General features: G+C 39.3%; 1 protein-coding gene across 3 annotated transcripts in view; it reads right to left on the bottom strand.

Annotated features, from left to right (window-relative positions):
* The window catches only part of LOC119646134, a 106,951-nt gene that overhangs the window by 77,537 nt on the left and 17,032 nt on the right, over positions 1 to 12,382 (bottom strand). For all 3 annotated transcript variants that reach the window (XM_038046485.1, XM_038046484.1, XM_038046486.1), the window contains exon 2: positions 105 to 162. The gene's annotated coding sequence lies outside the window, so the exon portion shown is untranslated. The remainder of the gene's footprint in view (positions 1 to 104; positions 163 to 12,382) is intronic.

Here is a 12,382-nt window from a genome sequence, read left to right as displayed (position 1 = left end):
CTTTAGTTTGTGCGAATAGTGGGAAGGTCATTATGCATAAGCGGCAATGTTAGTAGTCTCAGTGATTATGTTTATGAAATGAAATATGAATAACATCATTTTACCTTTTATCACAGCCAACTGAGCTTGGGAGACGAAATTCCGTGAAGAGTTACACTTTGTCTGTAAAGGAGAAAATGGCTTTATTAATTCTAAATGTCATTGTGGAATTATTATGATAGGCAATGTATATAAATAATAATTACTAACATTAATTAAGAAAGATTATTTGTTAGATATTCCGACCCCTGAGATTTCAGAGTAACTAATTTTAGAATTTGTTTAGAAAATTGGGGGGTCCTAAGTCCGCCATCCACTTTAACACCAGTTTTGGTCAAGCACCTAAGTTGCAAAATTGTGTGACTTGCGGTTCGGTCCAAGCAGAGACAACTCATTAGACGCTGAGCAGCGTGACCGAAGTAACTACAATATGGTATTTTCTCCCTTATATAAATTCAAAAACACAACAAGTGTATGAAATCAAATAATATCTAGTTTAGCTTCGGCCGACTTGCGGCTGAAGGCCACGCGGCGTTTTGTCCTGCTTTTAATTCACAAACATGTCGTGTTTTCGAACTTATATAGGGTACCACCTTGTAGCCACTTCGGTCAGGCTATTACCAAAGCAGAGGTATGGCGGCCTGAAGCTAACAGCATGGAAAAAATATATGTAAGCCTTACGGAAGCCACACTGATTTCGCTCACTTCAAAGCTTTTTGCACTCCAATAAAATTGTTAATAGGTAAGTCCAATCAGTCATTTCCAAGGCCGCATTGGCATGCGGAAGCTTCAAACTTGTCTAGTCCCACATCCACAACGCCGCCCAGTTCTCTTCTACCTTCGCCAAGCGTGCAGGCTTCCCGCTGGGTCGCCTCAATTATCGTGTGACTTATTACTTTTCTTCTCCGGGTATAATTTCTCTTCTCCTTCTTTTTCTATCAGCCACTTAGTACATGCTCCCCGGATCTTCTGCAATACCACTCCTTACCCTTTTCTTAGTTGGGTACTCCATTAGTTGCCTTGACGCCATTTTTCTTCCTTATAGTTCCTTTTAACAAAAAGAACCAAAGCTGTTACTTTCCTAGCCTGTCGAAAGAGGCTCTTATTACTTATACTGAAGAGAATTAACGTCCTATTTCTAAACTCTCGACAAGAAATACACATTATATCCTCGGTTTTCTCCAGTTCATTTAACTTCGTTGAACAAATTTTTGTTCAATCTTGCCTAGCCCAACATTTCTTTTGATAATTAAATATCTTATTCCGATTCCCAGTCTACTGATGCAGCACATCGTACCATTCTGGGTTCACTATTATTTAAATTCTTCGCCAACGACCTTCCCTCTCTCATCACTGTCATGTAGACTGTGTGTCCGGTCAATCGAATTTATGCTTCATAAATGAACACCATTCGATGTGCTACTCCTTCAAATCCACTCCCACTCTATTTTCCTACTCTCCTCGTGGCTACCCTCTATCATGTCGACATTGTCTGGATGTCTATACCCGCCCTGTCAGGCTTTATAATGCGTAGTTCGTCTCATTTTGACTCTGTCCAACCCCCGTTCAAGGCATCATTGAGTATTACTCCGTAATCTGGTCCCCTGACCAAAACTGTGATTGTCTTTAGCTCGAAAAAGCTCAACGCAATTTCACGGTTTCGCACGGTTTCTATGATCCTGTGACCTTAATGTAGTGTTGGCTGCTACATTATTTTATTGTTTAAGGACCACATTGCGGTTAAGCAACTGAATAGCAAAATCTAAAGTTATTGGAAATATTTTCCCTTTTGTGACAAGTTTGTAGCTTATTCAGCAGAACTATTAACCATTAAACATTTTCGCATCGTAAGAACAAAGTAAGACTAGGTAAATTTGATTGGGATGTTTACTAATTTGATAATCCTTTTACATATTCCTATGGTAGCTTGACTTCGTTGTTAGACCCTTTTACGTATACTACTTCGATGTTGAGTTTTGAAACTCTTATATGGACCAGTCCTTTCGTTTCTCCCACATATCTCTTGCCACAATCTCGGCAGATATTTTCCAAAATCTGCTTTTTTTTGTTTTCTTTGTAATGGTCTTAATTAATTGGATTCCCGATTTATACACATATATTTTATTTCTGGAATATATTTCATAGATTTTACTGTTACCCATTTGAAATCTGGTTCTGTTTTTCAGTAGCATGAGGAACTGTGATCATCGATTTTGACCTTGCTTTTTAATAACGTCTCTCTGAATACAACTTTTTGCTTTTCTAAGAGTTAGTTTGCTTCTTTTTATCTTCACTGTGATGATCCTGCGTTTCCCCCGTTGTACCCCGTCATTTTGTGGTTAAAGTCGTGATTGAATCTATATGGAATGGTTCGCTGTGTGCTTGTTGCCTTCCTGTAGATATCCTATTAAAATCTTTTGCCTTGATATCTCGTCATCACCAATGACACAAAAGTCTTGACTATCAGTTTGATATATAGGAATAGCAATTCTTTTTTTTTTTCGGCTTCAATAAAAATTCCTACATACTGTGTGGAGTTTTCCGTTAATCTTATATTCTGCTTTATGATTACAAATTCATCCACGAACCTTGTCCAAAATTTGAGAGGTTGTAATGGTATAATGGATTGACACGAGCTTCTCAGTTGGCTGAAGTAGATCTGGAGGGCAAAGATGTCCCAAAAACCTAAAAAGTTGACGAAATTGATCATAAATGTCTGTCCGCAAATACTGAAGTTGCAGTGAAGTGTCCCATCGAGGAGCGCTTGCACGGCTCAATCCTATATATCATTACAAATGGCGCCCTTTGTTTCGTCGAACTTTGATTACAGGCTATTTTTCCGAGACAAGTGTTTGTAGTGACCGCGGTTGCGTGACAGGAGCGGAATCTCATTCGGCTCTTTCTTAATTAATTTGCTGAAACAATGCATTTAATAGTGTCCAATTGCCTTAATGTTCGCTGCAGATTGCACATTATTGAATGCATTCGAGCGAATTGATCTTGACAAGAGGCGAATGATTTGCCGCATCCGCAGGCGCATGTTGCCGCAACATTGCCTAGCGAGTGAGAAAGGCTATGTAGCGGGAATAGAAGCGGTGCACGAACAAAGAACGCGGAGAGGGGTGCTGGGTCTTTGTTGTAGGACAGGAGGAAAGAAGGAGCTGTTGTTGTTTGGAATCGAGGAAGAGGAAGAGAATTCAATTTTTATAGAAGGAGAAATAAAGGAAGAGGAGAGAAAGTCTTCTAGAACAAAAAAGAAATCATTAATCCGAAGGTGTGAAGATTTTCGCGAGCAAAATAAAAGAATTCGACCAAGAAAACTAACACCACATCGTGCTAAACCCTAACTCAAGTGTATTTTAAACGAAGATTCCAAGAATAAGTTCAAATCGTTGACAAATCGTTCAATCGTTAACAAATGATAAATGCACAGTGATTTAAAGCAAAAAGGAGAAAAACAATTGAAAAGACAGATAATTGAAATATCAAATGAATGAAGTTAATATTTAGCTGCAGAAATAAAGTGTCGGAATTCCCACGCTATGTATAAACAAAACAAACACATAAAACGTGAAGTACGAAATTATAGAGAGAAAGTGAATTAATGTTAGTTTTTTTCTAAGGACTATATATTTTTTTTTATTATTAATATTATTGAATTGTAAAAAGGAAATAAGTACCAGAATCCGAGCTCGGAGTGACATCTGGGTAAGTCATTGTTTGTTTATTTTCTTTTCTATCTTCTTTTTTTTTCTTTAAACTTTACATTTTGTTTATTTTTATTTTCATTTTTTCTTTAAATTTTACATTTTGTTTATTTTTATTTTCATTTTTTCTTTAAATTTTACATTTTGTTTATTTTTATTTTCATTTTTTTTGTGTAATAATTTTTGTAATAATTAATGAATGCTTGAATAACGAACAATGGTGATTGACTAATCCTATCGTAGTTTGAGGACTTCCTCCCTTTCGTTCCTCCTTACTCCCGCGGAATTTCTATTAAGGGACAACCTCAAAATGAATAACTGGCCGGAGGATGTCGAGGAAGGGTGGGAACCTCAGAGGCCGCGCCTCATACAAGATCTGAGGCGGAAGAGACAGCAATTGAGACGGTGATCCGTCGTAGATCTTCCCTTCCTTGATCGCGGCACTCGGGTCCGGAGACTTACGGCTCCACGTGCGCGGTCGTTTTTTTTTTCTTCTTTCTTTTTTTCTTTCCTCTTTTAATTTCCAACGTTAGCTCGCGTTCTGTTTGTCCATCGATAGGCCGTCGCGAAATTCGTTGTAAAGTCGAATTTAAAATCCGGTGCGGACCCACGCATCGGAAAAGACACGTTGGTTTTTAGTAATGAAGCGTGAGGGATCAAAGCGCTCAAAGGACCCCCCACATTCCCGAGCCTGACTAGCACAGAGGCGTGTAAGAACGTGTCGACCGAGCACTTTGATAGAGCTTCAATCTTTGTGGGCGGACCTACACGGTCAATTTAGCCAATTTGTTTAGATTTATGGGATAGCTCTGCCCTCTAGGTCGTTATCGGCCACTCAGGATGATCGACCTGATCTCCTATTTCAAATCTTATCATTACATGTTATTAAACCTCATTTTCCCATCCGACGTTCTTGGAAGTATACCTTGAGAGCTTGTCCTTTATTGCGTTTGCCTTGGGTGATTGTCTTCTGGAAGTCTCTTTATCTATGGGCTTTCGAGATAATACGCTAAAAAGCTTTCACGTATGAGATTCTGAGGAATGTTTTTCCTATCTGTGAAAAGTGTATGAAACGGCAAAATCTTCGATCAATTGTTTGAAAAATTTAATATTTATTTTTTTTTTGTCGGGTTGAAGCGATGGGTGAGATGAAACCTCGATGGAACACAAACGCAGTCGACGTAAGCTTTGCCATTTTGTCCTCAATGTTTCATTTCCACTTTGTTCTCGGATTGCAAACGAGGAAGACTGAATTGTCGGATATTACTTTTGTTTGATTTTTTTAACTAATAGTCTGGAACGAGGATAAACTCGGTCAATGTTTCTGCATTTGACAATCGACAATGTGCGGGAGTTCCCTACTGGATTTAAATAAATGAAGCAAAAGTCGTATTTTCGCTTTCTGGAAGGACCGATTTTCCTTGAGGTGCAGAGCCTTCAGTATTTGGAATCAATGGCTGTCAAGTGACGCGAGTAGATTCCATAGTTCACAATCGCAAGCGAGGCTCAAACTACGTCCACGAAATAGCTATCAAAAATGGAGGCCCACCTAGCCAACTTGTCAACTTGCTCATTCCTGTGTGCTCTTGTGACCCCTCAAAATCTTTAGCGCGTGTCGGCACGGTCTCGCCAACCTGTTGGATGTCATCACTATGTATGAAATATTATCGGAGGCTTGGCGTCTTTCAGAATGACTTTGTTACGCTTAGGCTTGAATCATACCCCAACATGCTACCATGGTCAGTGTATAGTAGTCTCATCGATCGAATCCGTTTAGTCATTTTGAGATCGAACTTTGGCTGCGGTACTCTGTATAAGAAGTTATCTAATAGTTAGCATCAGAATGACGGAGTGACAGAATCAAGGTCAATCTAATATAAGGTTGGATAGGCTGTGAGACAAGATGGTCTTATTAGCAACTTATTAGTAAGGTTTATAAGGCCAATTCTGCAGTTCTGATGTAGCGGGGATTATATTTTTCCTGAATTTTTTCCATGAATGTCTTGTAGTAATCATGGTAAATATCTTATTGAGGTTGAAATTCTTGGCTCCGTACCTTTTCGAACGTAATGAGCTGCTTCAAGAACATTCACTCATCTTCTTTGCAAAGTCAAGACCAATTGAGTTTAGAGTTTTCAATGAGAACCAAGTCCATAAAGTCGTTTAATGTGGTCATCTCATGTGAAAGCCGTTTACGAATTTTTACCATATATTTATTAATATCTTGAGCATGCGTCATAATTTTTCCAGTCGGAAAGCATAGTTCAGTATTGAAATACGGAGCACCTTATACACCCATCTCCAAAAAGAGCTGTTTTTCTGCTGCCTCGCTAGAGGGCGCTGTAATCCTTTTAAAGAAACGGCATTTTAAGGCCCAGACTTAACCACAGACCGCAAGGTAGGATTATCAAAAAATATTGAAAGCTAAATTTTTGGTGACTTATTAAACTTTTTTTTTGTAAATTTTGGTATTTTTTAAGCTTTTGTGTCAAACAAAATCTTATTAGAATCGAGACGGTGTCTGGCTGTCTGTCTATCTTTCTGTGTGTCAAACCCGATTTATTAGGAAACAGCTAAATTGTCACGAAAATTGGTGAGAGTGTGTAATCTGATGTTTCCTTTACATGCAGTAGGTGATGCCATCTTGTGTTAAATTTAAGGGGGGGCTCCCCATACATGTAAATGGAAGGTGCAAATTTTTTTTCACAGAATGTAGCCATGTGGGGTATCAAATGAAAGGTCTCAATTAGTACTTTTCGAAACTGATTCAATATTTGACGTTGGGTGAAAATATGAGCTCCAAAAAGTGTAACAGGTCTCGTTCTCAGAACCTATCCAACCGAAAAATCTGAAAAAAAATCACAGTGGTGCATCTCCACGAAATCTAGGCGTCAAAATATATCCAGTTCCGATATCTACACCAATAAAGTTAATAATAGTATATTTCCACATTTTAGAAATTTACCCGGCACCCCCCTTATGTTCATCCCAGAAGCACAAGATTCAGCATAAGTGTAATGAAGAACATGGTGCACAATTCGGTTAAGTTTGAAGAAAATCCAATTATTATTAACAAAGTTATAGGGGGTGAAACTTTACAATTTTTTGTGAATTTCGTGCACTCTACAACCTGCATGACGTCATCATCACATATCAATTCGTCAATACCACAACGAAGTAAGTTCGTATGAATTGGGTGGAAAAGGATTATTTTGTTTTAGTTTTTTAGTCATTATGAATATCAATTATTCCAACGAGATATGTGTGTATGTAGGTATATAACACATGCGTGTTAATGGACTTTGCGGGTAGTGCCTAATTCAGATAGATATAAGAAGTAAATCGGAAATATGGGTACGATTAATTTATATTCGTACATGTACATATATGTGCAGTATTCGGAAATATGTAGTTTGTTTGTTTAGGGTGAGCATAATATCTACGGCTGTAATATGTACGTATGTCTCGTAGGAAAAATATGAAGGAGTATGTTGGATTTGTAGCTATATATGCGGATAGAAAAATGTGCGTCAAAATTTCTTAGATAAGATGAACACAAAACCTTTATACCCGAAGCGCGAGCTTCCGGTATTCCCACTTGTGCACGTCATAAACTCGCAGCTCGGAAAAAAGGGCAAAGTCAAACACAAACGTCCATAACCACCAAGTTTCAAACCCCGGGCAGCATGATTGAGAGGCTGGTGATCTACCAAGCAAACCATTGCGCCGTTATAAGGTTTCCTAGCTTATTCTTAGTATACCTGGAAACAATGTTAGCCACTTCATTCAAAGATATTATTTCAATAATTTTATTCAAAGAAATTCTAGCCATTTGATCAGAGTGTTTGACACTATAAATTCAGCATATTTTCCGAATTTCAATGTGCCAATCCGCAAATTCTCTTCAAATATTACCTCCACCATTCGAGGTTCATAAATTCAAAACTGCTAAAAATAAACTTGATTCGAGGTCAATTTTCATATTTCCATGTAACAATATCGAAAATAATTTTCGACGTGCCGGTCTACTTAGATGTGTAGGCAAAGCAATTGGGTTCAAACTGATACAAGAGAAATTGCAAAATCTGTAAAAACGAAAATACTCTTACTATTGGATAACCCCGAGTCGCGTTTGCACATTCCAACAATTAATTTTGCTAGAGCGGATGTAGTAATTTTACTGTCTTTCCGCCTACTAGTCATAAGCCTCAACATCTCCAGTACGGGTGATATGGTCCATTTCAAACATGCATAAATGCAGCAATATCGGTTTACGATATACCAGGGGAAAGTTTCAGAAGCGCTACGGAAAAGGTATAGTATGAGCTCGTACAATATCAGGTTTTAGTTCAAAGTGAGTGAGATTTCTTCAGTTAATAGAAGCCTTTTAAGAGATATCGAATTTGCACCTATTACTGTGTCAGTAGCAAACCACCATAGGCATCAAGAAATTCGCACGATCTAGAAATTGAAAATTCGATTTTACTATCATTGGTACTTATGAAATCAGGCGCCATCTGTGACCAAAACTCTCTCCGTTAAGATAAGTCATAATAAGTCCTAAAGAGTGATTACATATTTCGACAAAAAAGAACCAAAAAAAAAATATGTTACAATACAATAGCGGACAGTTCAAAGAAAGATCCTTAAAAGCAATGCGAGGACAAATTAGACACCGGGACTTGTGCACTACGAAAGATTTTTTGGTTCCTGATTACATGCAGAAACTTTTTATTTGGACCTGGGTAGGCAAGTTATTCCTGGCAATGTTCTAATGTATTGTTTTCTCCGTTTGGAGTTTCTCTCTTGTTTTAGAGAGACAACTTCCTACTGAAAATGTTCCGGACCGACTGCAGTTTTCTTAACTGTACCGGGATTCACGCCAGTACATTACCTATATTATGTTTTATGCAGGCTTATAGAGGGCTCCAAACATACATTTAAAGGAGAAGTTGCCTTCTAAATTAAAGAATAAGATCATTAGTTTTCTATGTCAGTGCATCATGGCGGTTCATCTCAGACTTTTCGAATGAAAAATTGCTAAAAGCTGGACCTATCTTAGTCAAACAACCGATGCACTGGGTATGGATTAGTTTTCTGTAGAAGAGTCACTAAACTGTATATTCTAGTGGATATCTACTAATGAAACCCACTATTATCGGCTTTTAAAATGTGATCAAACGGCGGTGTTCTCTACGCCGACGGGGTAAGTTTCGAAACATAAGCCTCTTTAACGTTCACGCCCGACGAAGGAAACTGCGAAGTAATTGAGAGAACTCTGGAAACCCTCTCTAGGCGTCGTATCAAAATCAACCAAGTAGGGAACAATCGCGCTAATAATAATAATCGTTGGCGCAACAATCCATATTGGATCGGTACCTTGAAATGCGTTAGAGCACTTCATTCAAGACGGTAACGGTATCCTACAGTACCCTGTAGGAGGCAATGTGCCACCAGTGAGGCTTGAACCACTTGAGCCATCCGGACACTAAGCTCGGGGGTTTTACCAGCAAGTCAGCAAGATGAGGCCTTATACACTTCGAACAATCATCTTGAGACAAAGAGGGAAATTTGACTTCCGGTCGATCCTCTAACTGAATATGAGGCACAAATGCTGACACCACCAAGAATGGAAGAAACGCTTCAAGCAATTCATTAAACTTAGAACCATAATTCTATTAGAACCGATAACATTACAGACGAGTTATTTAAATATGGGTGCTTTCAACCACACCTTACACCCAAGGTTTGACACCGTAAGTCAATGCCTAATGAGTTACGTGTTCATAAACTCTATATTCTCATGTTATTTTAGAGGACACCTCTGTTAGTAACGGGCCCGAGGTGTGAAATTGCCCTGAGCCAGACTAACAAATGTTCAGTTTATAAGTATTCTAGACATTTCTTACAGTTTCAGATTGTAACCTTGCAATTCCTCATACTTCCAACCTGCTGTCTTATAATGTCCTGTCCTCCCAGATTCATTGTAATCTTGCACTTTCTCGATTGAAGTAATTTGTGGAACTTATTCAATACTGAAAAAACCAACCTTAAAGCGTCCGTATCGCTGAGTGGTTAGAGCACAAGGCTAACGTACGGAAGGTCGCGGTTCAAATATCACTGGTGACATTGGTATTTGTGTCCTGATTTGACGTCGCATACCAGTCGACTCAGGGGTGATTGAGCACGTGAGTCAAATCAGGGTAATCATTTCGGGCGAGAGCAATGCTGACCACATTGCCAGTACAGGCTATCCTGTACTGTACCGTTCCGGTCTTGAACTTGAACTCACGTCAAGGCCCTGATCCACATGGATTGTTGCACCGACGATTATTATTATTAATAAATATTCATATGCAGTTGACATAATAATTGGAATTTTAATTTTCATTATTATAACTAAACTTTTTTATTATTAAACTTGACGATGTGTTTTATATATTATTTTCTCCTAATAAGCTAAAACCTTATTATTTGGGAGCAATATATCGTTTTCTTCTTCTCTTTCACCTATAATCTAATGTTGAACTGTATCCGCTTGGCTCATCTTCTCCTTTCTCGCCTTCTCCCCCGGTCTGGGGTCCGGGTGAAAACAAGAGGTCATCAACTTCGTTTGGCATCGACGCCTATGTTCAAGCCAGCTAGTGAGTTTCCGTCAGTGAGAATTACATGACCATCCCATCAAAGACTCATTTCTCCCAATTTTTCCACGAAAGATGTGATTCATATTGATCGGGCAATAGTGAGAAGTATAGAGGAGGACAACGGTGACACGAGAGTAAATTTTGGATTTGATGCGTTCGTTAAAACATCGACCACAAGAGCATAAGTTACGTAACACGACTTCATCCAAGTTATGCTGATTGGTGAAGAGATTTCATAACGCAGTTTACTGTTGGCAGATAACGTCGCTCCGAGTTACTTACTTTACTCAGTTATCGGACGTGGCTGTCCTTAACATTACTAATGCTGGTTTTATTGGCATGGGTGATAAAAAATTACGTTTTATTAAATCGAATCGCAAACCGTGCTGCATCAGGTGAACATTCCATTTTCGTAAAAGTAGCTCAAGATCAGCTTTGTTAAGAGGTGCTAGGAATACAACATCTGCATAGAACAATCTAAGGAGGCTAGACGTTCGATATTCCGTTCAGCAGTATCGATGACAAGACAAGACAAGAGGAGTCGAAAAAGAGTGCTACGGTGGTTTTGATATACCTGGCGTACTTCTAATTTAGTTTTTGAATCACGACAGAGCAATTTAACCCAGCGCACGAATTCCTCTGCCAATTGCTGGTCCTCTGACGTATTCCAGATTATCCAGATATCTTTTCGCACGTAGACTAAACACAAAAGACGCTGTTCGAAATTGTGTGATGGGAAAAAGTGATTCCGCATGTTCGACCTTCTACAGTAAATGCCCGAGCAAAAATCCGCGCATTCGTATTCGGCCACAGGTGGCATTGCACAGCTCTTTATGGCTGGTTACACGGAATGGGGAAACACAAACAAGAAAACCGTCTAGGCACCATCGACGCATACACAACAAATCAATACATGAACCACAATTGCCACGGGCCAGTCACCTATCTCGTCCCTATTCTATGAATACGCAATGACATTCTGTGCTCCCTAGACATTTGATTTGCTCCTTTTGTATTTAGTCTTCTCGGTGCACGATGTCGCGAATGCATTTGACAAGAACCCGCAACTGCTTCTCCTTTCTACATATTGTCTATGAGATGGTGTTCTACTTTCCCCCAATTGTACATTTGAAGAATGTTTACATATACGGTTGAAAATTTCTCCTACCTAGGGTCGAAAATCACAACCGATAACAGCAGCAAGAAAAATTGCGAACTCTTGGCCGCGTTAGAGAGAAGAATCCTTCCAAGAATTTTCGGCCCCCACATAAGAATGGACAATTCCGCAGCCTCTATCACAACGAAATCTATACGCGATACCACGACCTCTGGTTGTGGATAAAATCCAGCTTAAAAGGTTGCGATGGACGGTTCACCTAATCCATATGAGTGAGGATGATCCAGCCTGGGAAGTCTGTAAAGAGAATATCTATGGTAGAAAAAGAAGACGTAGCAGACTGTGCCTCAGATGGAGCAATGGCATAGGTCAGGAGGCCGACAGCTTTTAGGAACATCGAATTGGAAGACCTCGGAACAAAACCGATATGTCCGGAGTTTCTCATTAAGGCAGGCCTAGACCGAGTACCGGTTGTTACGCCGCTCATCATGATATCTTCACTTTCCAGAACTCATGTGTGATGTCGTCTTATCTCCTCAACTTCAATCGTTTAATCTGCTCCTCAACTGCTGCGGCGCAGGCTGTGGATGAGTAGATTTTTCCGTTAAAAAATGCTGTAAGTGTTCATTCTTCTTCTTCATCTGTCCATTGCTGCCCGCCGGTCAATGTCCAATGTACCTCTCTTGTACTGATATAAGAGAAGTGTTCAATATTCTGTGTATGCTGTCTGTCTGTGCGGTCCCGAGCGCCCCATTTATATTAAAGATTTTTGTAGTGAGCTGTGCAACCGCTTTCTTTTAGCGGTGTGGTCATGTCATCAGGGAGTTAATTATGTATTGTAACCATATTCCGTGCGTTATTTGCTACCGGATTCG

This window comes from Hermetia illucens, chromosome 1 (assembly GCF_905115235.1).
Source record: "Hermetia illucens chromosome 1, iHerIll2.2.curated.20191125, whole genome shotgun sequence".
Lineage (NCBI taxonomy): Eukaryota > Metazoa > Arthropoda > Insecta > Diptera > Stratiomyidae > Hermetia > Hermetia illucens.
The sequence above is the reverse complement of the archived record's forward strand: the minus strand, read 5'-3'. Positions and strand labels throughout refer to the sequence as shown.